General features: G+C 45.4%; 1 protein-coding gene across 2 annotated transcripts in view; it reads left to right on the top strand.

Annotated features, from left to right (window-relative positions):
- Positions 1-534: 534 nt before the first annotated feature.
- CCDC92 (coiled-coil domain containing 92) overlaps positions 535-26,453 on the top strand; it is a 114,968-nt gene continuing 89,049 nt past the window's right edge. The window contains exons 1-5 of one of the 2 annotated variants that reach the window (XM_066979251.1): positions 535-685; positions 9,391-9,600; positions 14,807-14,944; positions 21,127-21,225; positions 23,982-24,142. The gene's annotated coding sequence lies outside the window, so the exon portion shown is untranslated. Of the gene's footprint in view, positions 686-9,390; positions 9,601-14,806; positions 14,945-21,126; positions 21,226-23,981; positions 24,143-26,453 lie in introns of those variants that run through there. The other variant, XM_066979249.1, reaches the window with a different exon arrangement.

Here is a 26,453-nt window from a genome sequence, read left to right as displayed (position 1 = left end):
CGTAAGACCCCCAGGGAATAGCCCCGTGATGGGGCCCAGGAGCATTCACAAGGACAAAGGCATCTTGCCAAATAATTAGCAAATATTAAGCTTTGTGCTTCATGGCAAAACAGAACTGAGCAGATCAAGGGACAGATTTACTAGTGAGGATGTGATGAAATACTTGCGAAGTATTTGCTGCAGGACGAGTGACAGGGAAGGGGTTGGCTGCTCCCCGACACCATGTCCTGACTGCATCTCTGCTGCTGCAAGTTACAAGCTGTGCTGCAAAAGTCACTGCTGACTGCACAGCAAGCCGTGGGATGACATTTTTCACTTGATTATCAGTAGGTAATGGAACCTCATCCTTGCTCCAGATCCAGCATAGTTTTCCTCCACAGACTAGTTATTTTCAGCAGTAATTTCTCTCCTCCGTGCATCTCTGCAGCCCTTGGATGTTGAGATGTTCTTAGGGAGAGTGATGGAAGGGTGTGGGGTGCCTGAAGAGGATCATTTATTTTATTCCATTTTATTTAGGTGTGGTATTTATAAAGGCTCCAAAATTGGCAGCAAGAGAAAGGCAAATATTCTGCTGAACTGGAGACCGCCCCAGCACAGACAGCTGCAGCCCAGCCTCTCCTCAGTCTCCCTGCCAGTTCTCTCAAGCATGACCTGGTTTGAGGACCACCTTCAATGAGATCAAAAGGTGATTTTCCCAGTGCTTGCTACACATGCCACTTCATTGCCTGTCACCTGGGTGGTGAGTATGTGAGACTGGACGGCTGCTGGCCTCCCTTAGATGAACCATGAATAACTCCAGGGAAGAAAATGGTGCAACGAAGGTCAAATTAGGTTCCTCCAAAGCCCTAGAGATGCATCCTTCCATGGTGTTCTGGGGCATCCAGGGAAGTGGCTACTCAAAACTATCTGCTCTTTGATCAGCAGGCAACTCTCAAATCCCTCCAGCTTGGGGGATTGTGTGTTATCCTGGGAAAGGACCCTTGAAATACGGGACAGACAGCTGCTGAGAGAGGGTGGATGTTTGGCGCTCAGTTCTGCAGGGCCTTTCAGCTACAGAGCAGTTAGCTTCTTACATCTTTCTGTCTCACCATTCTTATTTCTTGGTACTTGCAATGATATGAAGTTTAGCTTCCTTGTAGCATTACTGAGAGAGAAATAAAATGCAGAATTTCTGTCTTGGGAATTTTTAACCTTTGTTTCCCTCTTTGGCTGTGAAGAAACACTGATGTTTCCAAATTTTTCATGGCAAAAAATTTCAAAACATCTTGGTTTGCAGAGGTCAGTAAGTTTTACTCTGACATTTTTGGATCAAAAGTATGTGTTGCTGTGGTCCAAGTTGACATGCTTCACTTTAGTTTGTTCAATTAACCCGAAACGCTTTGCTTCAACTACATTCAACCCTGAGCATCAGCCTTGAATCGTATTTCCTCCTGGCAGCTCTCATCTGGGAACTTAATACCCATATTTCTCAGGGGACAGTGTGTAGCTGCTATCATGTCTTGCAGACCTTGGAGTCCACTCTGCATCATGGAGAATGGAGTCCTCAAGGAAAGAGCCTGTGGGAAAGATGAGACATCTAAACCACAACCCCAGTGAAGCAGTGTACTTATAGGAAAATGAGGTTTTAAAGGTTTATTGAACACATTCAAACCAAAACATAGTTTTCTGATTTTGTTCCAACTGGCCCTGTAGAAAATGCTGCTTCTTGACTTTCCTTAATTGAAAACAAAACAAAACAAAAAAGTGTATTTTTATTTCTTGCTTCTGAAAGGTAAGAGGGTTCAAAATCAGGATGTTTTTCTCCCTGAAAATTTCAATTTTGTGAAAACCACCTCTTTACTGGGCAGCCTTCCCAAAGGGAATCCCCAGCCAGCCCCAGTGCTAATATCAGTGCACACTCTTTGGAGCTGATCCAAAGGTCATTCACGCCATTAGACATTTTTATCGTGGACTTGAATAAACTTTGGACCAGGCTTTTTTGGCAGGAATATACACAGTCTGAAAACCTAAAAATAAATCCTGATTTGGAGCCATCCACAGCTTTTTAGCCACCACGATGGTATGAAGGTACGAGCTTGTCAGAGAGAAGATGATGGGATGATTTTGCCACCTCTGTGGCCAGTTATCTTCTGTTTGCTGAAATAAACAAAGAGAGAGAGAGCATTCTGCAAGCTCAATGTTAAGAGTTCTTTACGTGTAATTTCCCTGTGAAGCATCAACTCCAGATGGAAGATGTTGTCTCAGGAGATGATCTGGTTTTCTGCTCAGGAGGTTTTGCAGCAGTAATAGCTCCTGGAATATGTAATGCTGTCATCCTCAGGTTTAGGAAACAGAGAGGTCCCTCCATGATGCAGTTTGTCTGTACCAGTAGTTTTGGGGGCCAGCAAAAGGTGCTGTCCCACAAGAGAAAAAGAACTGCTCAAAGCACAGAATTTGTGCTTTTCACTATTTGTATCCTGTCCATGGCCTCAGAGGTTCACACAAATGAGGGCAAGAAGAAAACCCCTGGTTGCAATGAATTGTTATCATCTCATTCACCCCACCCATTCCTCTTGCTATGCACCATGAAAAGATTGCTATACAAATACTGACAACGAGTCTCATACTGTAATTACCACGCCTAAACTCTTTCATCTGGAGCCTGCTCCAACTGTCTTTAATGGCCTGAGTCTGACCTGTGCGCAGAAAAAGCAAAGTGTTTCCAGTATTTCAGTTCATCCCTACCGACACAAGAGTTTCACAGTCCGTCACTGCTTGCTGGCTGGTGAGTCTTTAAAGCTGAACTCAAGTAACTGGTCACTTACTGTTGCTGAGGTTGTACGAGTGGCCACATTTCTTGCAGCATCTTCAGTTGAATCTTCAGTTTGGTTGGTCCGTTTCCTTCCTACACATCTTTTTACATCCATCAGAGTACTGGATATTTTGTTTCCTACCCATAACTGGAAGGAAAATGTTTGCCTCCTCCATGAGGTTTATAGCGGCCACTCTTCTGTTTCCTCCGTCCACTGGTTGCTGCAATTGTCTTGATTCCCAAGGCAGCTCTCACAGCTGCAGCAGTTTCTGTTGAAGGGTGTTAAGTTGTGGCAGTAATAATGCTGGCTCTGGTGAGAATACAAACGTGTAGTTTGTTGATCCTGGACTGCAGAGCAGTACTACTGCCTGGCAACTGCACCGCAAGAGCTGGCAGGCAGAGCTGTTTGCAGCACACTCCTCTGAGAGAGGAAAGGGTGTTTTCAAATTTCTTCTTTCCCTCCCTCTCCTCCAAGTCAGAGCCTGCCAGGAAGCTTTGGAGAGAAGCTCTGGTGCTCCAAGCTGACTGCGGATGTCTGGGCTCTTGCTCCAGGATACGGACACCCAGCAAACTTTGCTGGATTTCTGCAGTAGGTGTGCGTCGTTGTAGGCCGAGGATGGCACTGGATCACTGGACATTGTCTGCTTTACAAGGAAACCTGCAAACCCTTTTGGGGATCAGCATGTTGTCCTAAACATAATCAGGTGTTCAGTGCATAGAGCATTTAAATGTGTGTTAGGTGCTAACTTTTCATTGAAACCTGGTCCCATTTCAGTCTCTCTCCTAATTGTTCAGTGTTCAGAGGCCTGAGATAAAATCTGAGTGAAAATGTGCCAGGGAACTTCGCTGGGGTTGTTCATCAGCAGAAAAATGATGCCAGTAAATTAGGGGGAAAACAAGCACCACATGATCCATTCTTACCCAACAGCAACCTTAGTTTATGCATTCTCTTTGCACAGTTTAACAGGGGGACATGTTACCCCATCCAACCAGCTACAAAAAAAATGATGTGGACCCTTTCTCGCCCCAGAGGCCATGCACTGTCTTTTCTTGGGATGTAAGTGAAATGTTTATATACTGTTGTGAATTAGACACTGCTCCATGTGACCACTGAGGAGGGAAGGGGAGGGATGTTTGCTGCTTATAACTACAGCATGGTTTTGACATGGAACTGGGTTGGGATGTCAGAGTTTGCCTGACAGTCAGAGTTTCCACGAGGTATAACCAGGAACGCATCAACGGCCCTCAAGGTACAGCCACCTCAGGGTGAAAGACAGCAGCTGTTCCATCATTCACAGAAATAGTGATAAAAGAATATAACATATGGCTGAAACTTCAGAGGGGGATTTGTGTTGACAAAAGTTAGTTGCCCTGTTTGGAAATGGCCTAGAGAGAGAGTTTAATGTTCAGGGATTGTACAGTCACAACCTTGATTTTCCATCTGCTTTGATGTCTCAATTAGCAGAACTTGGAGTAAGGGCAAGGGGAGCAACTTCATGGCTGTTTCCAGCTTTTGTGGGGGAAAAAGGGTTTATTTATTAGAACAGGCAGGTCACAATTTAACTGAGAGTTTGTCAAAGGAATTCAGAGCCTGTGGGATTTATGACAAGGTGATGAAAGAGGAGTTCTGATAGTTACCCAATAAGCTTCTTTTTGCAAGAACATAAAGTTAAAGAAAAAAAATAAAAAATGAGGAATTTTTTTTTCATGAATGGGTTCTTGTAGCGTGCAGGCTGCTAACACTATCAACATTGTTTCTGGGGAACTCCAGACATCTAATCAATCTTCATTCTGTAAGAAAACGTTCCAAATTATACGAAAACCACATGGCTTCTCCTGTTTGTAGGGAAAAACCTGACCTGACCCCATCTGTGCTCCAGAATGGTTGAGTCCCCATTTTAGGACTAATTCCAGCAATGCTTGTGATCCATTTTCATTGTCCTAGCACTCAGCAGAAGGCATTTTGTGTAAGGATGCAGCTTTCCTTAAGTAAAGAGAGAGGTGTTCCAGGGAACACATGGAAGGGAAGATGGAGTTGGAAGCACTGCATTGCACATCCAGGCTGTTCCCAGGCTGTTCGTATTCTTTAACGTGTAGAGGTCTTGGCAGATGCATTCATGATCTTTGCCTGGTGTAGAGAACGCCCCATTTGCCTCATTACGGCTGCATTCTCTTGCTTCAGCCTCTGAGAATTATGTCCTGTTTTTTTTTGGTGGGGCCAGGAATCGGCGTGTGTTGGGTCAGGACAGTATCACCACTGTTTCTGAGGCACCTCTCGTCCGCCTCCAAGGCCTGGTCTGTCACCCATCGAGGCTGTGCGCTGGAAGCACAGCTGCGAGCACGACCTGAGGCTGCCCTTCAGCACACCGCAATGACCAAGCAATCCTGCTCACGCAGGCAGGTTGCTTCCCGGGAAGCCTTGCTATAGGAAGGAGGCAGACAGATGAGGCCAGAGGCTGTATCCAGGGCCATTCCTCAACCCTCTCTTTAGCAGCAGGGGAGAGCATTAAGGATTTTTTGTTGGGGGCAAATTAGGAACATTCTGGTATTTTCCAGATAGCTCTAGTCACAAGAGGGGGGCAGCAGGGCAGAGCCACAACTTCCCAGGCCAGCACTGCAGTCCTGCCTTTCTAATAATCTGCTTGAGCTTCTTTTCCCTGGAAACTCCTTGATGGCAGAGCTCCCCCACAGGTTAAATTTCTCTGGCACATGCTGGCTTGCTGTCTGCTCGCGCTCCAGCACTGGACCGTGGGAGGCCAGCCCCTGCTGGCTGCTTCCATAGCGTGTGTGACAATCCCTCATTTGGTTGTGGAGGGGCCGGGAGCAGTTGTCTTCAGACAATACTTCTTCCAAAACTTTGAGGACAATTGCTTTCATTTGACCTTTGTACACACATCATGCAGACATGGTAAGTGTAAAATAAATATTGGTTTTATTTATAAATATACATAAAACTATATATATAAATGCAAGTTCACAAGGCAAAAGCAAATTTTCCTTTGAAGGAAAGGGACTTCTGCTAAAAAGATGTTATCCTTTGAAGACGAGTAGCTTGTCTCATAAATTACCCTGCTGTTTCCTCAAGATCTTGTGTAGAAGTTTGAAGTGTGGCGCACCATAGTCACTAGTTTCAAAGCCCCATTCAAACCAAAGCAAACTGCAACAAGTTATCTCTGGAAAACAACTGAACTATGAATAGACCTGGAGATTTAAAAAAAAAAAAAAAAAAGGAAGAAGAAAAAAGAAAAGCTATAGAAAAGACAAATTAGTCAGCTATTTTGAAATAGGCTTTAATGATAGGGCTTGCATCTAATTTTCAGACCGCAGCAAACATGGAGGAAGATGTTAGGTTCCAAACCTTGGTCTATGAGAGAGGAGAGCAGTGTGTAAATAAAATTAAAGGCAACATGATGTGACAGAGCACCAGACGGGGATCCTCCAGGAGGCTAGACCAGCAGGGTTACTGAAACTTCTCTGTGCCTCGTATTTTCCTGTTGTATCACGGAGGACATAGCACTCTCTTTTGCTGTTTGCTTTAACACTGATCAGTTCAGTTTCTCTCTTTAGCAAATAGATGCAGATCACCAGAGTTGAAACTAGGAATGATTTTGGGAATGGGAACAACACAGCATCTGACAGAAGCTAAAGAAGATGCTGGTAGCAGTACCTATTATCACAATGTTATAGACAAACCATTTACCAAGTTTCAATCTGCTGAAATCCTCACACATGAGGAACCCCTTCAGTTATTTATAGCATAAACTCTAATCATGAGAGCTGAAATCTGTCCCCATGTTTTTTTTTTCTTTTTTACAGTTGCTGCCCCCACTTCTACCCAATCCACCAAGTTCAAGCAGCCAGTTGCCCCTGAGAACGTTAATAGACCTTAGTGATCCTGACCAGCCTCACCTGGGGCCTCCACCACCCCCTCTCTGTCTTTGTGCGGCATGGCTGTATATAAGCTCAGACCTGGGCCTCTATTTCCTTCTCAGGTCTTTTGTAGTAACATGTGACCTGCTGCATCAGCATGGGTTTTTTCATGATGATCTGGACTCAGCTGAAGTTGGGTGCTGCTACCACGTCTGCCCTGCTCGCCCCTCTCAGGTACTGTGGGGCTGGGAGTGGGTTTCCAGGAGCCTGGCACAAATCATGCTTGAAATCTGGTGCCCAGCCCTGTAGGGAGCAGCTGCCTATTGCTGCTCCCTGCCAGAAATTTGCATGGAGGATGCCCCCTTTAGTAGGGGAACTATCTTGAGTAAATGTAGCCTTTAAGGTCACAGCAACCTCAGGCTTCTCTTGCTTTCCTAGCCAGATCTATGTGAGGCTCTCTGCCTGTTTCAAGACTGGTTTGCTCTTGTTACTTTTTGAATGGAACATTAGGTGTCTGGAGGAGTCCAACAGAGCTTCATAGGTGCTTCATAGCACTGTTAGTGATGTGCTGCTCTGTTTCTTGGGCTGTTGCATTTGAACTGTGTTTAGCTGCCCTCTCCAGCCCATCAGGAGGCCAGAGAGCTGAGGACACAACCCCTAAGCATTTAAAAAATAAAAGATCATACAAGCAGATACAACCACTTGGAGCTGCTTCTTGTATGCATATGCAAGTCACATCTGGATTGTCAGGCATGGTATCTCTGGATCTTACCCCAATGCCAGGGGCTGCTGTTGCCAAGTCCACTGGCATGCTGCCTCCCTGGAGCTGGCTGTACTGCTGTCCTCCACCAGTGCCTTGGCTGTGCAGCCCAAGTCTCACTTCTCACACGTAGACAGTGTTAGGTGTGAGTAGTTCCAGGGTCTGGTGCTAGCCTCTCTCCTCCCACAAAAGAGGGAGAAAGAAAACAAGTCCTTTGACGTCAACCTTGCAGAAATGTTTTCCTATTGAATGAATGTTTTTCTAAATATAAAATACCTGCCATCTGGCTAAATACACCACAAGGAGAAAGAGGTAGTGTCTGGAGCAGGTAAGACTGCCTGGGCCTTCTCTACCATGTTTGGAAAAACACAGTCAAATGGAATATCCTAACATCGGTGCCTCAGCACTGCTATACTGGTCTCTGTTGCCCTGAAAACTTTGTTACCAGCATTCATATGACCAAACTGATCACCTGCTATATTTATTGTTGTGTACAGGCTCAAATGTCTCCCAGACGGTCAGTCTGAGTCACTAGCTACAAAAACAACTGCCTTGGCAGAAGGCATCTGAATGCTGTGCTAAAAGTAATTTGGTCTAGGTGGGAGCCTGAGAAACTTTACTCCATCCTGATACCCCTCTGGCCTTGGACCATGTTTACCTTTCTCCTGATAATCAACTTTATGATTTTCTGGTGTTCCAGGATCAGATATCAATAAAGGCTCTGGTATTCAATGTGCTACACACCAACTCTCTGAAAACATTGCAGGCAGGTCTCTGGGAGATGTTGAAGGTATTTTGGCTTAGGCAGGCACAAAGGCAGAGGCACGTGTCCCCTCGCGACTGACTGTGAGCCATATGAGCAAGTGGTTTGTCCTAGGGGTAGGGTGAGGCCTAGATTGCCTGATTACTGGTTCTTTTTCCATTCTACCCTGCATGCTATTAAAATACACCACAATTTTATTTATCCAGGAAGCTAAGGCTGGTCTAAGAGCCAAACAAGTCCCCCTCAATGAGGGGAAAAAGTAATCTTTTGAACCCTTTCTGTGGAATGCACATTTGCTCCTTCTTTCTTAAATAATGTCAAGGAAAGCTGAGAAAGTTCAGCAAGGAATCTGTCCTGCCCTTTCCTTGTCTACCTTCGGTGTGTTTTTGTTTCTTTCCAAAACAGTTAAATTTCCGGACAAAGAGAATTGGGACTTTGCTTTGAGTTTCTTGGCTCTTCTCAGTTCATGTCTCGCTGGCTATTCCTTTATTCAGACAGAGGCTTTTGTGCGCAGTATATGAGGTTGAACCGATGGCAAATATTATTACAGTCTCATATTCTGAATCAACACCAGCCAAGCCGCCCTTCTAGACTGCTCTAGCAGGATTTCATGTCAAGTTGTTCCCCTTCTCCAAAGATCTGATGACTGTGCCCTTCAGCACAGTCATTTGAGTCCCTTGACTCCACAGGGCAGGACTGTGAACAGTGCTGTCAAGAAAAAAACTGCCTTGCGGTTACTCGCTGCCTAACTTGGACTGGGCTGCACAGCTGAAATCAGGTGCTTTGTCTGGGTGAGCTGTGTGCTGAGGTTTTGAGTGGCCTTCTCAGTCAGAAGAGAGAAAGCAACAGTGAGATCTGGGCCCTGCTCATGAAGCAGAGTGTTCAGAAATGAAATAGGGTTGAAGGAAAGCAGCTGGTCTAGGGACAGAGTTGTTGCATAGAGAAACCTAGAAATAACTGGAGGATAACATCCAAGACCAGCCTTGAAGTTGCTAACAGACTGTTCATCATCTCTCTCATTATCTCACTCTACTTCTTTCATCTGTTTGTTTTGTTTGTTTGTTTTACACTTTGTCTTGATGCCTTCTTCGTTCAGCTGTTCCACAAATTACTTCCTTGCTTTAACTTTCAAGCCCTCAATGGCTGTTATTTATTTTCTTTTTCAGCTGGTCAATTGTTTTCATCCTTTTCTCTTCTCTTTGGCAGGAGAAAAGAAGAGATGACAAGCATGAGAAGGGGTGTGGATGGAGGAAGTCAAAGCAGCAAGGAAGCTAGTCCCATCCCTTTATGGAGAGGCATCCTGAAGAAACTCATCCTGTAGTCAGCGTTCCTCCAGTGGCAATTACTGATATCTGAGGAGACTGTCCTGTGGCATACTGTCGCTGCAGCAGAGCATCTTGCTGGGAGAAAATGTTGGTGAGTGCCTTTTCCAGTTTTTCAGGGGCTTTATCCTAGTCTTCAGTAGTGTGTGAACTGAGACGTGACAGGAGTATAGGCACTACTAAAGCCCTAAGATACAGTGAAGTGCTAGACTTGATACTGGAGGAGGAGAGGGAAGTCAGCGTGGTTGCCTCTGGGCTTTCAAAAAAGGGTTCTTAACTTCACTGTTCAGTGGAATATGAAGCTTTGTGAGCCAGTAACTGCAGTATCCGTCTAACTGCTCATCCCTCTGCTTCCTTCTGTGTCCCCGTTAGGCTCCATTGATGTGCCTTCTCTTCCCCTGCCTTGCAGTTCATAGTTTCAAATGCAGCCTTCACAGTGGCTATCTTGTGGACGCCTGGATGCAGCTGTAGCTAGACATGGGTCTGGCCATCCCTGGGAGATGGTCCTTCCTCAGTGTGACTCTTATCTCTGGGGGCTTTTCGGTAGGGCTTTTCTAATCCTGTGCACTTTGGAAAGTTTCCAGAATCTCTCTGCCCCTTGCAGACTCAGAGGCTAATGTGCACATTGCTTTAATTTGTTCTTCAAATGAAATCCAATTATACCTGTAGGTGTCTGGCTGTTAAGTCAGTAATTTACTTCACGGTAGCTTAGCATGTTTTTTAAATGCCTGTTATGCTAGGGGTTTCTGTTCACTGCAGGAATGTGCAAACCTGTAAAATAATACTGGAAAGAATTTCTGTGGGGAAAAAGAGGCCCAAGGTGAACCATACTTTTTTTCCCCCGTTCACCCATAGGGCCATAAAAGAGCTAACTAAAGAGCTATAGGGTTGGTGCTGCTTTACAAGCTTTCTTAACTTGTCAACTATACCATAGTTGGTGTGTGTACTGGGTACAGATCTGGGGAGAAAGAAAAGGGGCAGAGGATGCAATACAGGACTTCTTCCTCTAATCTCAAAATGATATCTGTGTGGTTTGTATGGGATGGGATGAGCTTCAAGTGTAAAAGCATTTCTAATCTTAAAACATCTTCCCAGCCATGCTAGTGGGCTTGGAATCTCTCTCCTTGTGTGAACTGCCTTATCTTTTACAAACTCCTTAGTGACACTGCATTTCTTCATGTCTTGTCCCTCTCCCCTGCCCTTGATTTGAGCTGTCCTTGCCCACAGAAAGCAAGTTTTCTGACAGGGGTGGGACATACTCCCGCAGGGAATTTTCACGCCCTGTTTTGCCACAGTTGTAGAGACCTATTGCACAGGTTGAACCTGCGCTTTCATACTGAAGGAATCAGAGCAGTGCCACTTAAATCAGCGAGGTAGTGCCTTGGGAAAACAACAGATAGGGAAAGACTGAGCAGTGAGCCAAAGAAGGAGGGATTTGGGCTGAGAGGTGGCAGGGAGACAGCATGTTCCATTCTGCTCCATGCCAGCAGTGCTCTGAAGCCATGGGCAGAGCTGCATGGAGTAAATGCACTTGGAGGAATCCGAGCAGCAGCTGCTGGCAGCTGCAACGCCGGTTGTGCTGAGGAGGCAGCCCTGCACAGCCTATGAGGACTGCAGGAGCAGTAGTAGGTTTATGCTGCAGCAGCCAAAACTTAGTTTAAACAAACCAAAAGCTGTCTAACCTCAAAGCTGCAGGCATTCATCAGCCTTTACAGAGGCAATGTGTCCGGGGGCCAACTGGGACTTTTGCTTGAGGATTTATCCTGCAGGAGCCTTTGGTTCTCAGCGGGATTAAAATTCTAGGCAGTCTTCTGCACACAGGCTCACTGATCTGGAAGGATCTGCTTCTGAGGTTGTTTGAAGCAGGACCAAGGATTTTTGTGGAATAATTCTAAATGCCCAGCATGGACAGAGCAGCACCAGTTGTTCTACAGTGGCTAAATTGGAGTGCTTTCCAACACACATGCTTTTACTCGCTTCTTGGGGACTTGTGGTCCCCAAATGTAACAACTCTTCCTCTGATTCGGTCTGTGTATTTTCACAGACATCTTTAAAACTGAATAGCAAAGTATTTCAAAGCTTTCTCAGTGTTAGGACTGTCTTTCTGGGCGGTGTGGCTTAGACTGGATTGCTGTATTCCATATTACTCTGTTCAGTAATAAATGGTATTTACTTCATTGGCAGCATTCCCCTCTTTGCTGGCTACCCACTTACAAAGTAATCAATGACACTTAGCTTTAACAGGAGGCTCAAGCAGTCTGTTAGGGACTGACATTTTTCAGATGGGATGAAACGAGAAGAGAATCAAAGGACACTGCTTTGCTGGGAACAGGACAGGGTCACCTCTCGATAATGCGATGTTCTTTAGGACTTTCTAAGAAACAAACAAGGCTACACTTGCAGTGCTGAAATCTTAGTAGCCTCAGGCTTTTGGAAAGCTCAATTTCATTTCGATTCTGGCATTTACTTTTGTTTGCTTGGACTATAAAGGCCTTTTTATTCTGATCCTCAAGAACTGTTTACCATTCAGCACATGTGGTCTGCATCGCTCACACTAAAATCTTTTGAGGACTTGGCAACCCTTTTTAGTTCTCTGATCAATGCTGGCTAAGGAACAATGGCAAAAGCCTATGGAATTCTGTTGCCCAAAATATACTGCCCCTGTTCTGATTAACTAGCAACCTCAGCTGAGGTGTAGGGGTTGCTGGCTTGATTTTCAGTGGTGCTGGTGCAAATCTGGAGTCACTCTGCAGAGCTGAGAGGAGGTGTGTCGGTGTAAAACCAGAGGACAACTTTGCCAGCTGCTTATGTGTCTGCATTGGGAGTTAAGATCCGAGCTTTGCCTTCTACCCTGATTTACAGCTTAGTGCTTCTGCACACTGTTGGTGCTTTCCTTTAGCCAGTTCTGTGGGCAGCTGCCCTCGAAGGATGCACAGAGCTGGCACCAAGGCCTGAATCCTGTAGGATCCAACCTGGGCATATGCTGGATTGAGCTTAATTGGAATCTTTTCATGAAGAGCAACGCTCGGGCCTTGTAATAGCTTTATTCTGAGCTCTCGGCACACAGGGTATTAAAGGATCAAGAGTTGGCTTCAGCGACTCTGCGTAGGTGAATGTAAGGAAGTTAATCCAAGGGGAAAAAATATTGCCTTCCTGTGGCAATTCTAGTTTAGCAGCCTGGAAACTTGTCAGTCACGGAAGCAACTCCCAGTGCTGAGTATTGCACTTCAAACGGCTGGGAGAGGTGTTTTCTCTAAAGCTTTGGACATTCCAGAATCTCTGCCTTGATGTGCTGCTCCTCTCGGTGAAGGAGCTAAAGCAACAGTTTGAATCCAGATTCCTTCACCCTCAACTACAGGATTCGTGGGTCAGGTGCAGACCTTGTCACCTTCTTTATTAAGGGTCACGTGAAGTTGCTGAGAACTCCAAACTGGGGGGAAGAAGCAAGAATCACGTCTCTTAGTGGCAACATGCACTGGCCAGTTTATCAAGAGTTACCCTTAGCTGGCTTCTGTACATGCTTGAAGGCTCACATTCCCCCTCCTATGAGGAGGACTGCTCCCAACAGGGCTGGTGTGTTGGCTGTTCATGGCAGTGAAAGACAGAGGCCAAGCCCTCGGCAGAGCTCAGGTAGAATCATGCTGCTGGAGGTCCTAGGAGTCCTCCCTGTGCCCTGACCTGCTGGGCAGGGAGCTGTGAAATCAGAGAATGTGAAACCATCCCCAGCCAGATGGCTTCCAGTTGCAAGAGCACTGCACTGAAGCACGGTCATAAAATAACTAGATGGCATTTAATTTCACTGATGCTTTTGTGTGGCTTTGTAGAGGCCATAGCCTGGCAAGGCACCTGCCTAAAATTAAGCACACAACTACTTTTATTCCCTGCTTTGCTTTACTGAACTGGAGTAAAAAGGTCTGTTTCTCTTCCCATCAGTTTATTCAAGCAGCAAAGCTAAATAACTGTCCACTATGCTTGCTTGCTGTGGTTTGCTTACACCTCTCAGACTCTGCTTTAAAAAAAAAAAAATTCTTGAAGGGGGTAGGGGAGGGAAAAGTCAGTCACTTCCTCAGGAAACACCTATAACAACAGCGCTTGGAAAAAGTATTCAAGAGAGCCTCTCCTGTTTTTGATTTTTTTTAAACCTCTGCTCTAACTCCACAGCATTCTCCTTTTATTTATTTTTCTTGAGACGTGGTCCAATTTTTTTAATTTTCTCTGAGTTAAATGAGCAATAAGTAGTTTTCAGATGTTGACATAAAGTTAGGTGTACACCTGCTGACTGCCTCATAAAGAATGAAAATGCTTTTAGTTAAAAAATGGCAAGTAAACTAAAATACAGCAATTAAGTTCCCTAATAAGAAACCCAAGCAGCTAAACTATATATGTATTTATTAAATCACACAAGATTTCTGAATGACCTTTTTCATTTGATGGTGCTTCATAAAAGCAGTTCTGACTTCAGTTCTTATTCAAAAGCCTGGTACTCTTCAAGGTTTCACCAAAGTGTGTACTTAAAGGAGCTTTCAGATCTAAGGGAGATGAACTAGGTTGCACATCAGTGTAAATTCTTAGGTCCCCAAGACTGAGTATGTGCCTATTGGATTATTGATACCTCCTTGAATTCTTAAGTTATAAAATTATCACTCAAAGCAGAGCAGGTGTGCAAAGCAGCTAAGGTGTAAAACAGGGAAGGTTAAGGTTCTTAATGTAAGTACTAATTCCTTTCTAGTTGTAGAGAGCTTCTGAAGGGTTGTTCAGATGGCTTTCAAGAAATGGTGTTTCAGAGAAAAGAAGTTAATCACGATGGGCTGGGCTGCTGTTGCTGGAATTTGACTGTTTCCTAGTAGGCATAAGGCCAAGCAAAGATGAGCTTTGGAACAGTGAAGCCAGAGAAGAAAAAGCAGCAGTAAGAAGGGGAAGAAAGGAGGCAAACACAGTGAGAACATAATCTTGTCTGTCTGCTATTGGAAGCTCTCACTAATGAAGCTGGGAAAATGCGAAGGCATTTGATTTCTTTTTGGATACGTTGCAGGACAGGGTAATAACAGCCTGATGGAGACTTTTGTCCAAAGCTCCTGTGCTGTCAGGGTCAAACTGGGGGTCTGCTCAAAGAGGTAGCCTAGTCTCCCACTTGCTGTGTCCACGTATTAAGCCTTATAACTGAGTAGATTCTGCTTTCAGTATACCCTCTGCTTTCATACTGAATGTGGTCTTTGAATGCTCTCAGGAGACATTTTGTTTGGACTAATGCAGCCTTCCCGGTCTTAATACTGTCTGAGTTAGTAATTTTTTTTTTTCAGGCAGACTGTTTTGGACTTGTGTTGGGCAGTGTAAAGTATGGGGCCACTTTTCACCAAGACCAGACTGAGTTCAGAGCTGTGACGTCTGTGAACAGCATGTCAGTCTTTAATGGTTTTCCAGTTAAAAAAAAGAAAAAGGTAAGTCACAGCAAAGGGTGAATTTGATCCCTTCATCATGGGGTGGAGGGGAAACAGAAAGGTGGTCTTGAATTTCAAGCATGAGGCTTGGGTGTCTTTGAACTGAACCTCTGGGCCAAGAACAGTATCTCAGTAGCAGGATATGTGATGTGAATTTTACAGCCTGTAACTGCTTCCTAGTTAGGACAGATACTGATAAGCTCTGTTCAGGAGGTGTACGGAGAACTCCAAAGGTGTTCTTGGTAATGTCTCAGTGGTCCCTTTGCAGTGTAATGAATATCACTTGGCTCATTTAAAATCTATTAGTGCCTGGGGAGTCTGGAATTCATGGCTTTTGGTTAACATGTATAAATCCAGAAAAAAACACATGACATGGTTCTGATCATGAGGATGACAGACTGTCATGGTGTAACGTGCAAGTATCTTCATGGTAGCGAATGATGGTGTAATTTTAGGGCTCTGAATGTGTGAAATGCTACAAAACTACGAGGCTGGAATTGGAAGGACAGCCATTCAGTCAGTGAAGGGTCAGGGTCTGGTCTGCTGTCACACTGAGCAGTTCTCCCGAGGAGGACCTCAGGATGAGGGCAGTCAGGGTTCATAGCTGGAATTCAGACTCAGCCAGCATTTCTGTGCTGAGTGAGTCTGGTCTATCAAAAGGCTACTTGACTAGCCTGTGCTCCTTCTGCTCCTGTCTCCACCAGGCAATGTGCTTGTCCCAGCACCCTCATTAACTGCTGTACAGAGCTTTGCTTGTTCAAATTTCAAAGCACGGTGCAAGGAACGTGAGAGTCCATGGACACGTTAATCAAAAATCTCACATCCAGGAGTTTGATTTATACCTGCGCACCTGACACAGCTCATGGGGGCTGGTGGCTTGGCACTCGGGCTGCAGGTTGTAAAACCTCTCGCACAGATCCTGCCCTCCTCACCCCTTCCAGCCACATCAGGCTGGAAGCAACTCATATCTGTGTCCCATATGCCTCACATGAAAGAGGGCTGCTCTCAGGCTGTTGATAGGCAGTTGTGAACTCAGAGCCACTCCATGTCTTCCTTTCTCCTTTTCTCCAGCCCAAATCCATTCACTTGAGAAGGATTAGGACACCAAAGAACTCTTGTCCAGTCTCAGTCCACGTAATGCACCCAGGACGGAGTGTAGTCCCTAAACCGAAGTCACTCCCATGAAAAGAAGGGGTATTTTCCCTTGCCTGCCACATCTGCAAGCTCCAGCTGTGATCTAAAAAGCTTAACTACAATTTTTGTTGTCACTAGTGCCTCTTTGTTGAAGGTCTGGTTTTCATGTAGGAAATCCTGTGCTAGAATTACTTCCAGAATATATCCTTCATGCTAGGAAACAGATAAGAAACAATGTCTCACAGTGCCATAGCCTGCCCTCCGTCTGCTGTTCGTGACACGTCAAGCAGGCAAGGAAAGGCCACCAGATTGCCTGCAGTGTGCTCATGACGCTGTTGGGGACATTAGCAGCCAATCCCAAATTCTGAGCTCCCACTTCATTCATGAGGCGTCAGCAAATGCTGGCACCTTTGATCATTTGAAGTCCCAGTTTATAACTGGGGATGCCAAGCCAACTTCAAAGTCTGTCAGTCCCCAGAGCCAGAAAAGGATCAGCAATCACTTGCATGTCATCATGCAGAAGTCTGAGGGGGTGGGGTGGGAGCACATTCCTCCTCTCCCCAAAACTCAAAACTCCTGGGCCATGCCTGGAGGAGGCTGGATGCTTTGGTGTGATTGCTTCTGGTCTTTTCTTTCCTTCTTCACATTGTAAATTATTTAGGTGACAGCATCAAAGATCAGAGAGAAGCACAGGAAAAAAATCTCAAGTAAATGCTTTATATTCCTTGGGATCATCTGTCCAAAGAGCTCTGCTTGCTTTGTGGATACGGGGTTGTGTTCAGCCACAAAACATCCCTATAATAGCTTACAGCTGGGGAAACTGAGGCATGGGGCTGTTAAAACGTGACTTGGCTAGAGCATCTGCAGAGCCTCAGCCAGAACTGGGAGGAGCATCCTGTCCCCTGACAGCTCCTCTGCATCTGCAGAAGCATGCTGCTTCCCTCCAGCAGCTTGCCAAAGGCTGCACGAGGGAGACCCTGCTCCTGTACATCTTGCCTTTACTTTCTTACATGGCAATTCTGCTTCCTTGGCAGCTTGCTGAACGGCACAGCAGAGCTGCTCCACATCTACATCCAGCCTGCTGGCCAGCTACCCCGGCCCCGTATCTCTGATATATTTACATATACCCCTAGCTCTCTGCACTTCCATCCTGAAACACCATCAGTCTTTTCTGCAAAACCTTGGCCCACATACAGACATTTTGGGGGAGTTCAGATCCATCTAAGACTCTCCAGAGAGAGTCTTAGATGGAGAGCATCTCTTAGAGATGCTTTGAGGGGAGACTTTCTCCAAGCACTCATGGGCTTGATCCTGTACTGTTGATCCTGGATCAACGCACAGGAGTGTCAGTCTCCCTGTGCATGCTTTCATGCTCTGCTTGATTTATCCAGCCACCTGAAGAGAATGGGTGTCTTGTTTTGTTTCTCTGCATCTGCAGAGTAGCACAGTAGGTTTAGCCAGCCGTGGAGTTCAAGGTTGCTATAAATAGTTTTCTGCCTTGTCGTGGGAGTTACCCATTTGTTATAGTTCTCCTCCTTGTCAACAGCCTTTCTCAAAGTTGGCTGTAGCAATAGCTCTGAGAGGCTGTCACCACACAGCTCTCCTTGCATATGCCCAGAGCACCTGATCCAGCGTGACTGCAGCTCCCTGACTGGAGCAGGGAAGTCTGGTGTCCTGAAGAACCGTACCTGCTCCAGCCACCTAGTTTTACTCCTGTAATTTAATAACATGGCCGACAGCCTATTCAGTGCATCCCTTGCCCTTGAACGGGTTTTCTGGTATCCATGTTACTTCTGCAACTTGCTTCTGCTTCACCTAGGAAAGAAATGAGGGGAGAATTATTTTTAATTGTAAGATGAGGACAGGAGACTTTCAAATGTAAGTTAAGTGTCACAAAACCCATTCAGGAAACACATAAGAGGGATGTCTCCTTTCCTAGCCTCTGTCGCGCAGTCCTGCTTTAAACTAGTCACATACAGCCACTGCAGGGCTGGAACATGGCATCCACTGAGCAGCATGTAGTAAAACCACCTGTCTGGCTTAAACACAGAGCAGCAAATGATTTTGTCTCTCTTGGAAGGTTACAGAGTATAGGGAAGCAGTTTGTAGCTGGCCCACAGGGAAGCCAGGCCACGGCCCTTAGCTCGGACAAAGATTGCTTGTGGTGGGAAAGGTGATTATAGGTGAACTGAGGTTCCTCACAGCCCTGAGCCAGTAGGTAATCCCTGTCTGGAGTCTGGTTGTTGTTGGCTCTGGGTAGGGTTTTAGGTGCTGGAGAAGGTAGGTGTCCAGTGAGAGGTGACAACGTTTGTGCTCTTGGCAGATCCTACTTTTGTGCCTGCCTGCAGGCAATCTCTCCAGTATGTGTCTGCCAGAAGGGCATTGCTGAGTGGAGTACAAAGCTTTCATCAGGAGCCAAGAAAGGCTTACCTGCATATTCAGCCTCCTCTACGCCTTCGGTGCTGGAGATCTCAAAGGCAACCTTATCGTTAGAGAAGTAGGATAGGCAGTTATTGCTAGGATACCAAGATGGGGCTTTTGGAACCTGCCACTGGCTATTTTTTTTGACTTGGCCAAGTCACGTTTGTCCTCACAAAATGCCTCGGTTTCCCCACGTCTAAAATAAGGATCAGCCCTTCCCTACCCCACCGTACAGTTATGGAAGAAAACCTGGTAGGTACTGGTTTAGATCTTGCAGTATTACTCCCAGTACTGTATGCCTTTAACAGTAATTCATTCCAATAAAAGAAATCAATTTATAGGGAAGCTTTATGTACATACCATTCCTAACCTCACCAAGAGGATGAAACAAAAATATCTGGTCTCTGAAAGAACAAATTAAGGAAATCTTTTCCTAAAGCCTTTCAAAATCATAAGTTTTCCCTCCTGGGAGCTTATGCAGCCTTGGAAAGTAAAGCCAGCACTCCTCAAATAAACCTGTTAACCTTCCAAGGGACTGTAGAACAGCAGACACTGGAGATGGAGAGCATCAGTTCAGTGTGCTGTAGGGAACAGTTCAATTCTGGCTCTTTATTTCTTCCCTTTATCCTGGCCTAGGATGAAATGCTTCAGCCAGGCTGCTCCCGCAGTCCAAGAGCTCTCCTCTGGCATTCAAACAGAGAAACCTTCTTTGTTTTTTTCCTCGACCCCATGTCCCCAAATGCCTCATCCTTCTCGGCTCCATTCTCTTCTTGGTTCCTGCAGCCTCCACATGTGTGGAGACAGAAAATTAGCATTTGTAAATAGGCTAATGAAGATGATTCATACAGAGCTTTCAGGCTGGATGGAGATTCCTAATATCCTGGTTAACTGAGCAACTTGCTCAGACAGGGTTGTTGATGCATGCAGGAGTTGAAGGAATACAAAGAGAAATGTTGGGCTATGGGAGTCATAATGTTCCCCAGCTGATGGATTTAGTACTTGGTGGAACACCCCAAAAACTGGCACCTCATCTGTCCCAGGTCCTTGACCTCTCCCTGAGGACCTGTAATGCCTTAAGCTTTGGATTCTTAAAATCTGAGTCCCTGAATCTGCTGACTAGGTTATGGCCCCAGCGCTGGTTTTGCTTACTCTGAAGAGCTGTAGCAAGCAGGTAATAAAGTCCCTCCAAAAAAAAAACACAGATAACTTTTAAGAGGTAGAATTTAATTGCAGCTTGGACAAACAGTTTTTAGTTTCCATATGAGTCTGTTCTTTCCTATCTCATCTGCAATCTGGAGTTTCACCAGAGATAAACTTGTCACAACCGTAGTCTTACGGGTCTGTGAGTCTGTGACCCTGCTTTCCATAGGATCCTGGCATCGCTGCTGAGATCATGCAATAGCAGCCAGAGAGAGTGCCTCTTCAAGCATGCATATCTGCCGTCAGGCGAAGGGGAATCCAGAGACAGACAAACTGAGGAAATTGCTTTCCTCCCTCTTTGGGGTATAAAGTGTTCTCTTCTTTCAAGTTAATTTGTTCTGTGAAAGTTCCCCTTGAAATCATTTTCCAACTACTCTGAAAGATCAAATAGATTATATTGAAAGCTACTGTAAGATGAAGTGCCCATTTGGATTTAATAAATGCTGGTTTATAGAGCTAGCCTCATTATTTCTTTGGGATAAACCTATAGAGAATGGAGGGGAGGAAAGATTTTAATGTTTCTGAAAAAATTATCCCACGAACAGTAAAAACATACCATAGAAATATACCAGCCACAAAAATGACATCTTAAACACAGTATTTATGACTTTCTATATTTGTTTTGCATAAACTTTTCTGGTTTCTATTACTCAGATTGATTTATGGAGTTTATTTGGAATAAATGTAATGCATATTTAAAACAAACAGAGCCCCGATCTGCTAAGCGCCCAGCAGCTATAAAAGCTCTGTATAGTTCAAACTGGGACCCTCCAAGTCCTCTTTATTGGAATATTTTTTCCATTTAAAAAAATGCAGGAAAATAATATGAAAGTAGACGAAGAAAAGCAATTTGGGGAAATACATCTAGCCAGTGTTTCAACTAGAATTGGTCTGAAATCTTTATTCAGTGTCTCGTTCTGTTCCTTAATGAAACGTTCTTTATCCAGATGGAAACTTTACCACGAATATCCTTTTTCACAGATTTGTTTGGGAGGTGTGGAAAGCTGACAGAGGTTGGAGGGGATTGAAAATTTCTCAGAAAATGTTTTGGTTTTACTGAAATTCATATAACTTTGGAAGACACACCAAACTAGAAACTTCTTAGTAATTTTTCCATGGGAGCATTAACTTCACCCTTCAGAAGTTAAGGGGAGCAAACAAGAACTTGTAGCAATTTTTCTGTAAGCCATCACTGTTTGATTTGTAAGTGAGCTAACTGCATATTCTAGCAGGTTGAGAGGAAAAGAGTAAAACAATTTTATTTATCGATTTATTTTTAAAGTGTATAAGTTGCTTTTATCTCTGCTTTCCTCCTGTTCCCCTAACAGGGTTGGCATCTGCCCTATTCTTTCCTGTAACTGGATTATTCATGTGCTCTTAGTGCATTTTTAGATGAGCTAAAATAATACCTTTTCTGTACATTTTAGAGTGGGAAAAGCATCTGATGCCTACCGCCATGACTTATTTTTCACAAACCATCTAGAGTTCCCTCCATCTTGCATAAGAAGATCCAAGGCTATTGCCAGGTAGGCTGTCCTCATCGATACTAAATAAAATGAGGGAATTCCCAGCTATCTCCCACCTACTGGCCTGACCAGTATGTGACCTGTATGGTCACGCCCTAACCCAGTCTGATCTAGGGGGCATTTGTTCAAGGTTAGCCCCCAGACAACTAACTACAGATGTAAGTGAGACTGTCCAGGTGAAGTCCTATGTGTAGAGGTGTTCTGCAACATCTTCTGAGACAGCAATAAGTGGCAGAAAAGAAGGATGTTTTTAATCCAAGATAGCACACTGAACATTGTCATGGGCCCATCCGGTTTAAACCATGCTGCTTTGGAAGGCAGAGTATACCGAAGGGTGTGCTCACATATGCTGCTGGTCTCTTTGACCACATTTGGTGGATTATCTCCTTGTGTTTGCTGGGCTCGTGACTCCAATGTAATCTGTCTGTGAACCCCCAGCAACCCCCCATTGCTTGGGCACAGACAGCACTGAGAGCCCTGAGGCAAGGTATGCCTCCCACCTTGCCAAGCAGGAAAGCTTCTGCACTAAATAGTTGATTGCCCATAATTAGGCACCATTTGACAGAGAAATAATTGGCTGTGGCACATGAGTGCTGATGTAACTGGGTTTCAGAAGGATCTTTTTCAAGTTGGCTGAGCACAGAGCCATGGGGGATGGAGCCATGGGGAACAGCACTACAAAGCACATCCTCTCCTGCAACCGGTGTGCACAAAGCTTTCATCCCAACTGCTAATTGCTAGAAGGATATGTGTATCCCTCTAGTAAGGCCTTCTACTCTTCTTTTAATTGTCTCATGCTGCACTCTGGCGGGGAAGATCTCCAAGTTGGCTGGGCTTGACCCAGTCTGCCCTAGGACAGCTTTTAGTTTTAAGTCTTCTCTCTGTCAAAGGCTGCAGCTGTGGGCTATGATGGAAGTCTGTGTTTTGAGTTGTCTATTCTTCAGAAGTTGTCTGCTCTTTGAGGCTCAGGATGTGCTTAACTTTTCTTTGCCTTGCTTTGCTGGAGGAAAACCTGGGCTGTCCGCCTCCCAGTGTGCTGCTTGTTTTAGTTTACAGTCCTATTCAGAATAGTGTGGTGTTAAGGAGTTAAAATGCTACAGGTGGTAGGATGTCTGCAAACTGGTAGAACACAAGAAATGGAAAGCCCTTTACAGGGGGGTGAGATTAGCTTATATGGCTTCTAGTTCTATCCGGAAAAAAGTCTGTTTGATGCATCCCTGAACAACAGGTGAGGTGATCCACTGGTCCCACACAGGCTGCATTTCTAGAGGCTGCTGAGGTTTTCAATTTGGTCAGCAAGGGCAGTAAAACAACATTAGCGGAATGTTGCATCAAGAGTGGCTCCAGAAGCCAAGTGAAGCCCTGGATTCCCAAGGACAGTGGCTCTGTTGCAGGAGAATAATTGCCAATGTATTGTCCTATATGCTTAAAAATCAGCAAGCGTATTGGCAGAGCCCCAGACGTGCCCGAGAGACTGGGATCCAACTTCAGCATCAACAACGATAGCAAAGGCTGGGACCATTGTCCTTCCTCAGCCAACATGGCTCCAGCGAAGTATACAGCCACTGTGTGGTGGAAGCAGATCCCTTGAAGGAGGACAGACACGCTTGTTTCTGTGACTAACACAACAACAGGGCTGTTTTGAATTTGGGAAGGAATAAACAACAAATGGGTGACCACACACACAGAGGCTCACCCTAGAATGCAGTGTGTATTGTTCCTCTTATTTTTATCCTTTTACTTCTCTGAATTTCCCAGCCCCTTTCTCTGGTCATCTTTTTTCCCCTCATGTTCAGAGGCTCTGCACCTCCACACACTGCCCTGATGTCTTTCAGGTAAACATAGAAAATGGAGCTGAAGGAAGAAAACCCCCAGAAAACAATGTTTTTGGATTATTCAGATGATACCAAACCTCACCTGTCTGCTGGTGAGCACGTGTAGAGCAGATGTGCCCTCTGGCACCAGTGAGTTATTTAGAGAACTGTGAACTCAGAGGCATCGAATGGCCCCTGTGGGGCTCTGCAGCAGAGCCATGTCTGCCAGGGATGGAGTGGTTCTGGCTAGGAGCAATGTGTGTATTTGGTCCAAGCAGCAGTTCTGCACTGTGGTGTGATAGCAGGGAAGGGGACTGGGGCAAGACCATGTGAAGGTTTAGTAGTAAAACTGATGGTCTTAAGGGTCCCCCACCAACAGAGTGAGCAGGGTTCCCCAGAAAAGCACTTGATGGGTCACGAGCTGTTAGGAGTAAAATTCAGGGGACTGGACTCACTCCATTCTCCAGCTGCTAGTTGTCCCTTAGAAACATGTTTTGCTCTCCTGGATTGAAATAACTGTGATGTACTATAATATGTGTCTTGTTTGTGATGGCCCCCATCCAAAGGCTACTGATAGCAGAGGAATGTTTTGCAGGGACTCCGAGGGATTTTAGATTAGACCCCAACCTTTGCAGCAACTTTCGTATTGCTCTCCTGCCAGGACTCACTGACCAACGACCCAATGCCTGAGAAAATCAGCATGAAGTGTCAGTCAGGGTTCAGTTCAAGTGGCAGCTAAATATGCCTCTCTGGAGATGAATGAGAGCTGGTGGGCCTGAAATGCAAATGGCCTCAAACAAAGCCAGTGTCCACAGCAGTGAGCTTTGAAATCATACAGTAGCCTTCAGTCGTTAACACTTCAAATGCCAGCCAGCCCTTGGAAAAATCAGCTCATTTATTAACCTGTCCATTAATGTTCTTCCACGCTCTGTTTGTTCATAGGGTTGTCTCCTGGGTTGATCAGACTGTGGCTTCTCTGTCCTACACAGACAAGGATAAAGAACAGCTGAGGTGCTCTAGGAGAGACAGCGAGATCTGGTGGTGGGATACAGAGGTCTGAAGTCTCCCACCTGCTCTGCCAAGCATGTGCTCTCCAGCTTTGGGTGAGTTGTAGCTCCTTCCACTCGGTATCAAGGATTGGAGACTGCTTCAGAGGCGTCTGCCTACCCCTAGTTGGCTGCAGATACCACTGGCACGGTGTGGTTCTGGGAACAGCAGAGAGTTTTTAAGTTCACGGTGCTCTGCTGCTAACTCCCACTCACTGGCACCTGCCTGAGGCAGCATGTGCAGGTTTAAGCTTTATGCCAGGCTTATCTAGAAAGTGTGACACGGTGTAAGGAAGACAGTTCAAAGTAGGTGTTTTCAAATTTCAACACCAAGAGCAAGAAACACTCCAGTGACAGCCCCAAACTTGAGAAAGATCCACCTGGGAACTGTATCACGAGGCAGAGGAACAGCTCTGAACAGAAATAGTGCTCCGGTGGGCAGGCATATTCCACCGATTCTCTCCTGGCTGAGGGTCTCCCCACCAGCTTGTGCTGCTTATCCCATTTTGTACAGAGAAAGAAACAAGCCAGTAAAGGTCTTGGAACTGCCATGCTCTGGGGTGTTACCCTGGCTGACAAGAAATGTTCCAGGCTGTGAGTTGGAAGCTGAGTGGCACGGAGGTCTCTTTGAAAGCCTGCATCTGGGTTCTCTGAATGTCAGAGTGTGCAGGGCCTGTGGCTTCAGCTGGGGTTCCCTATGGAGCAGCTGACCTGTGCTTTCCCCCTGCTGGGTTTAGAGCTCTCCTCTGCTTTTTGGATATTAATGTTCTTTAGAGCAAAAGAACTTAACTATGTTGTTTTTTCTGCTCTGCAGACAGACACAGTGCAAGTAGAGTGAGCATGAACTGCACCACGCTTGCTGCTCACCAGCTGGCCAGGGGAAAACAGTGCTTGCTTCTGTCTGGGCTGTGGGGCTGGAAAGGTGAGGCCAGCAGCAGGAGTCAAGACAAATAGGAGCCTGTTTTTGATTTGCCATCTGACCCCTGCCAGCTCAGAGCACCCTGTCTGTAATCGTGACCTAAATTAAGTCCAAATGCCATCAGCAAAGCTGTTGCTTTCTCTCACAATGCAAGTGTTTCCAGGTACCTAGCCAGAGATTTATAATCCACCTCTAATTACATTCTTGTTTGCATCTGCTGTCATGCTGGCTTGGTCTTTCTGTGGTTCATTAAGTTGAAGAGCGTGCCTGGCCCTTTGTGCTCCCAGCCTGTGTGCACAGACAGCAAGGGACGCCCGTGGCTGACAGCTTAGCTGCTGGAAGAAACCTGCTGTGCTGAGCTGTGTGTCTTTAGTAGCCCAAATATCAGGGGAGACATTTTGGCTTGTTAAATTCTTGACTACACAGTCTGCTGTCCACGGTGGGTTCACTTGATAGAAATAGCTCTGGCAGCAGCCCAACAGCAAGAACAGTGCTTTTCTCTTAAATGTGAAAGGAGACAAAGGCTTGGTGTTCCCTGCCCAGCCACCTCGTGCCTTTTGGATGGCAGATGACCAGCATCTTTCTCAAGCTGGGCTTAGGTGCTGTGTTTTTGCTATGAAGCTGAAGATTAGGTCCTTGGAAATGCAATCTGGAATTGATTATGAGTAATTACCATAGATTCTTCATTCAGGGTGCTGGAAGGACCGAGATGGAATAACATGCCTCGTGACACCTCACATGGTTACACAGTGTCAGTTATTCCATGCTTTGCCCTGCTGGGGAGTGTGCTGGGCAAAGCTTTTGTGAGAAGTCAGTGCTTGTCCCACGGGGCTTACGCTCAGAAAGTACGTTTTTATTCTCCCTTACAAAGCCTGTCCTCTCCCTAGAAATACAGGAAAACTTTCTAAAGAAACTCAGCTGGATATATGGAAAACCACCAGCTTGTCGAAGAAGCAAAACTGCGTCTTCACTTGTATCCCCTGTGCTGATCCCTTTCTCCCTCTGTGTCAGGTGATACCACCATAGCAAGTGATTTAGGCTCCCAGAAATTGCTATGGAGGAGAACCCTAGCACATATTACTGGAAAAGCAGTTCCAACCATAATTTCTGCTCTCTCCTGCCCTTTCTTTGTCTGCTGTGTTTTCCCCCAGTGCCAGGAGTTCAAGTCTGTGTTTTATGATTGTGACATTGGGACAGACGAGCCAGGCAAATACTTTATACACACACACACGCACACACTCTCTCCAAGCAAACCAGACATCCGGTATTTAGAAATAAACAGTGTAAAGAGATTTGGGAAATTCAGTGTTCATGCCAAAACATTTAAGAGGCATCTTGGTTCAAGTAAAAGCCTCAACTCATTTCCATTTTAATTTTTTTTTCAGTTTGTTTTTAACTGTTGAGGTAAAGTCACTTCAAATCAAAATGGATCATTTCTGTTTCCAGCTG

Source organism: Anser cygnoides, chromosome 17, assembly GCF_040182565.1.
Source record: "Anser cygnoides isolate HZ-2024a breed goose chromosome 17, Taihu_goose_T2T_genome, whole genome shotgun sequence".
Taxonomy (NCBI): Eukaryota; Metazoa; Chordata; class Aves; order Anseriformes; family Anatidae; genus Anser; species Anser cygnoides.
The sequence above is the reverse complement of the archived record's forward strand: the minus strand, read 5'-3'. Positions and strand labels throughout refer to the sequence as shown.